Here is a 5,654-nt window from a genome sequence, read left to right on the forward strand (position 1 = left end):
TAATTCTGTGTAAATAAAAAGCAGTGAAGCAAATTTACTTTTAAAAGTGTTTTGTAAATGAAAGACAGACTTACATGGATTACCTATCCTTAAAAAATAAACACATACTTTTGGGAAGGAACAAAGTCATAAGTGCAATTTTCTGTTATTAAAAAAAAACTTTTTAAACCAATTATATCTATCTACTAATATCCTACCAATCTTTTCCCCAAATGATGAGCTCAAGGTACTACAAATAAGTTTCATTCTCTGACTATCCCTCATCTGCAATGCTTGGTATAGTAAAAGTTTCCTGACATGATCTATTTATTGAGTATGCCAAAGCCTTTGACTGTGTGGATCACAATAAACTGTGGAAAATTCTGAAAGAGATGGGAATACCAGACCACCTGACTTGCCTCTTGAGAAACCTGTATGTAAGTCAGGAAGCAACAGTTAGAACTAGACATGGAACAACAGACTAGTTCCAAATAGGAAAAGGAGTAGTCAAGACTATATATTGTCACCCGCTGACATCATGAGAAACTCTGGACTGGAGGAAGCACAAGCTGGAAGCAAGATTGCTGGGATGGCACCTGGTCCCATCACCTCATGGCAAATAGATGGGAAACAGTGGCTGACTTTATTTTGGGGGCCTCCAAAATCACTGCAGATGGTGATTGCAGCCATGAAATTAAAAGATGCTTACTTCTTGGATGGAGAGTTATGACCAACCTAGACACCATATTAAAAAGCAGAGACATTACTTTGTCAACAAATGTCCATCTAATCAATGCTATGGTTTGTCCAGTAGTCATGTATGGATGTGAGAGTTGGACTATAAAGAAAGCTGAGTGCAGAAGAATTGATGCTTTTCAACTGGGTGTTAGAGAAGACTCTTGAGAGTCCCCTGGACTGCAAGGAGATCCACCAGTCCATCCTAAAGGAGATCAGTCCTGGGTGTTCATTGGAAGGACGGATGTTGAACCTGGAAACTCCAATACTCTGGCCACCTGATGCGAAGAGCAAGACTGAAGCAGGAGAAGGGGACAACAGAGGATGAGATGGTTAGATGGCGTCACCAACTCAACGGGCAAGTCTGGTAACTCCGGGGAGTTGGTGATGGACAGGGAGGCCTGGCGGGTTGCAGTTCATGGGTCACAAAGAGTCGGACACGATGAGCGACTGAACTGAATATAGTCTAAAAATCATTAACACTTTGATCCTGTGTATGTTTATCTTCTGTCACCTAAACAACAAAGAGGGTATGTACTTTTCAGGTAAAGATTGAATGAGCTTTTGTAATCATCTCTAGTTCCTAGTTTTACTGGAGAATTGGAAAAGCGCCCTAGGGCTTGTAAAGAGAGACAGGAAATAAAACAGATGCCAGGGATGAGGCATCCTCAGAGAAACAGGATGGGGCACTGGAAGAACCAGAGCTTTTGAACTTAGACCAGTTTTATCATTAAATGTGTGATTTTAGACATGTTTCTCTCTCTAGGACTGTATCTGTAAAAACAGATGACTTATAAGAACTACTTATAAGAACTCAATGAAATGTAAAGTGTTTTGAGCGGTACCTAACATACAACAAGTGTTTAATAAATTTGTTTTACCAAAGCTACCAATAAGTAAACCAGGTTTCTGAAGATAAAATTAAATAATTGCTAGCAGTTGGTATAGTGACTGCAGTTGGACCACTGGGAGGTTAAGTGGTGAGCCCCAACTGAAAACTATTGCTGTAGGATTGTGGACCAAACTGTTACCATCAAACAAGAGTCTGGGGATAGAAGGCCACATGGTTGCCCTACAGATTTTGCACTTAGGAACATGTCCAAACAATCTTGCTGTGGTTGCATTTACCCCTATATTAGTGGGTTGTCACTTTAAAGGAAAATTCAGTCTCCTTATAACAGAAGCTGCTAGTCAATAGAAAATCACTGGTCGTAAAGGGGACAAAAGCTTTTGCCATCTACTATTCAACAATCTAATAGTGATGCTTAGAAATGATGATGTTCTCACGACTAAATATTTGGTAAGCTTCCTGGTGTTAGAGGCTGGAGAAGGAAGAAGGAAGCTTTAAGAAAGCCAAACCTCATACTGAGATTCTTCAGCATTCTGATGGAAAAAGGGTCATGTATCATGGCTTGGTCTATGGGACACTCATTGAGTAGCATTGCATTGCGAGAACTTTTTGAAATTTAGGAGAAAACATCCCACTTGATTCATGAAGTGAAGGGTTAGTTAGGCAGTTAAGGAAGAGGGGCCCCAAACTCCAGAACATGTAAAGAGTGTAGTTCTTAACAAGGAAAAGAGTCAAACCCCTGAAGGGCTCAGGCAGCTACATCCATGACTGGGGGAAAAATTCTGTCTACTCTGAGGATATTATTATTTTAAATGATTCCCACATCCAGGGTTTCTAGAAAAGGCCAGGATTCAGGAGAGGATAAAAAGGGGCCAAAGCATCTCAGGAAAGGGTCTTTCGATGTGTATCTCAAGTAGAGGGAGGGTACACTATGGTTCCTGCAGAAACAAACAGGTTGAGAGCTACTTTTGGATTCTCTGGTCTACATCATCTGGTGTACGCTAAAGGATTTTTTCAGCTTCAGAGTCCACTCTTCTTGCTAAATGCATTATGTTGATTCCTATGCCTGATGATACATCTCCAATTAGACAACCACATATATATACACAAACACACACATATGCATATATATAATATATATATGTCCTTGTTTAAGTTATCAGCACCCACCAAACTATCCAAGGATAAGAGGACTCTTTTTTGTGGGTCTTCAAAATGCTTGGGGAAAACTTTGATTCCTTTAGTCTTGTTTCAGATGAAACAAGTTACTACATTTAGGCCAGTGTAAATGTGTGTGAGGGCTCTTCTGTAGCCCTATGTAGCATTATGTCACATGGTCTTGAAGAGTCTGCTTTAAATCTTTCTGGTATGTGACCTGGATTCCTGATTCTGCCCTTCAGAGCTGTGGCTTCTGTTTTCCTGATGTTATCCTAGGGCAAGCAAGATGCAAACTGTCCAACTAGACTACGACCTTGAGCACGAATGGTCCCGTGAACAAAGTGGAGGAGAGTTTGGAGGGTGGGAAAGCTACCCTTGCTAAAATAAGACTGCTAGTTAGAAGAGGATTAGGACATAAGAGCCTCAGGTGGAGGGCTAAAGGGGAAAGGCTGTAACTGGGAAGGAACTGAGGAAAGGAAAAGCTACGCAGAATGCAAGCTGTCAGATCCCGGGTGTAGAGACTTGGGAAAGGGACCAACGTTACCCTATAAGGCATGACAAGAACAGACTCTATGGGAAAGGAGATTCCTTTTCCTGGGGTGATGGAGGAGCTCTACAGGCCTGAAGCTTTGCTGAATCTTGGAGGCTCTGTGGTGGTGGAAGAATGCACACTTGATTCTTGTCTACCCTGGGGAAACAGCTGTGCACTGTCTCAGCAAGACAAGAGGAAGAGGTACAGGAGTCTAGTCTCCAGAGAATGACACCTCGAACATGTTGAGGTTTGCAGACAAAGTAGAAGTAAGGAAATTTAGATCCGTTTTTGATCATGTATTTTGGGGACTGGGAGTAACTAACACCTCCTATCACCGCTTAGAGGTAACTTAGGAAAAGGGGAGAAAATGCGATCCCTGAGATCTCTGGTACAAAGAGCCAGAGCTCTGGCTGAAAGAAGTCTGCAGGTGGGGGTGAGGCAGGGTGCGCTGCGCCTCTCTCCCCACCTTGCCTTTCAGTTCAGTGCCTGAAGCCTGAGAAGCAGGATCCAGAAGTGGCCACGCTCTGCTGTTCTGCGGTCCCCTCGGGACGCCCGGGGACCAGGTCTTGGCTCACTCAGCCCACCACCCAATGGCACAAACTAGTTTTTTCCTTAAAAACTCTAAATAGGCGAACATCTGTCTCCAATGCGTCAGCTGTAGCGTTTCATTCCATCTTGATGAAAAAGAAAGCTTTATGATGACTTCAACAGAAATGGCATAGAACTTTGAGAAAACTGAAAAATTTTGGCAATTGATATGTCAGAGATTTTTTTAATCATAAGAGGATATTTGAGAGGAAGCAAAGGGTTCTATAATTGCTCTATTATTTTTGATAAATAAGTTTGTCTTAAGTGTAATTGGAAATTTTTCTTTCAGTCCTGCACTCAAATGGACTTTTATTTACTCTGAATATCCAGGTCTTACCTAGGTTATGGATTTCTCAGACTGGAAGACAGGTTAACAGATTAAGATTTTAACTTGTGTTTTAACACTAGTGGTTACGTTGGCATGACTATGATACTTTAATTACAAAATTTACAAAATCAGGTGTTTTGGATCATTGGAATCAAAGAGGCTAAGGGAGAGAAACCCTAAGGATTTACTACTGCAACAATTTCAGAATAAGATTTTCTAGTTTAAGTAAGTAGAATTTTCCAGGCTTAAAAATAGATGGTACCTATAAATAAATATGTAAACTTTTAAATTTAACATTACTTTTGTTAAAATGCAAAACATCCTTTTTTCCTACACAGAGAAGTGCTCTTTGATTTCTATGAAGGATAAATTCAGAAACAACAACAAAAAAACAACAACCCTTGAAGGTTTTGTAAAATCAGTATTTAAATGATCGCTTAAAAGCACTGTTTCCACTTCTTGAAACATGTCACATTGTTTGCTGTTCAGGCTGGCTGTCTCAAGCTAATGTCTAAAAAAATTCACAGCTAATTTGTATATTTCAGTTCCTATTTTCTCCAATCCTATAGTTTATAATTCTAAAGCTTAAGAACTGATAATGGAGAGAAATAGTTCTTGATTTTTGCTTAGTTTTAAGGTTTTTGCCCTCTGAAAATATTCTAAGGAAATACTTTAATATAGGTGACTATCTTCAGTATCTAATGGGTGTAGGTTTCTACCTAGTAGACATAAAACTCTTATTTCAAATTTCTACTAATTGAAACGATGAGATAATATTAAGCTAATATATCTGAAAGACACACCTAAAACCTTAATTAGTTGTGTTTCAGTTCAGTTCAGTTCAGTTCAGTCGCTCAGTCATGTCCGACTCTTTGCGACCCATGAATCGCAGCACGCCAGGCCTCCCTGTCCACCACCAACTCCCGGAGTTCACTCAGACTCGCATCCATCGAGTCAGTGATGCCATCCTGCCATCTCATCCTCGGTCGTCCCCTTCTCCTCCTGCCCCCAATCCCTCCCAGCATCAGAGTCTTTTCCAATGAGGGGTTTCATATTTGTTAGTTTAACTGCAGGTGTGTAATTTCAGTATTTGTTTTTCTGGCAATTTCACAGGCATACCAGTGATGTAGGGAAAAGAAGCCTCAAACAAGGCCTTCTTTTGATACTTAATCTTGTTCTCCACTTTAAAAGCACATATGTAATAAAAAAATTACTGCTGCTGCTGCTCTAAGTCGCTTCAATCCTCTCTGACTCTGTGTGACCCCAGGGACAGCAGCCCACCCGGCTCCCCTGTCCTGGGATTCTCCAGGCAAGAACACTGGAGTGGGTTGCCATTTCCTCCTCCAATGCATGAAAGTGAAAAGTGAAAGTGAAGTCGCTCAGTCGTGTCCAACTCTTAGCGACGCCCAAGGACTGCAGCCTACCAGGCTCCTCCGCCCATGGGATCTTCCAGGCAAGAGTACTGGAGTGGGGTGCATTGCCTT

The sequence above is a fragment of the Capra hircus genome, unplaced genomic scaffold (genome assembly GCF_001704415.2).
Source record: "Capra hircus breed San Clemente unplaced genomic scaffold, ASM170441v1, whole genome shotgun sequence".
Classification (NCBI taxonomy): Eukaryota; Metazoa; Chordata; class Mammalia; order Artiodactyla; family Bovidae; genus Capra; species Capra hircus.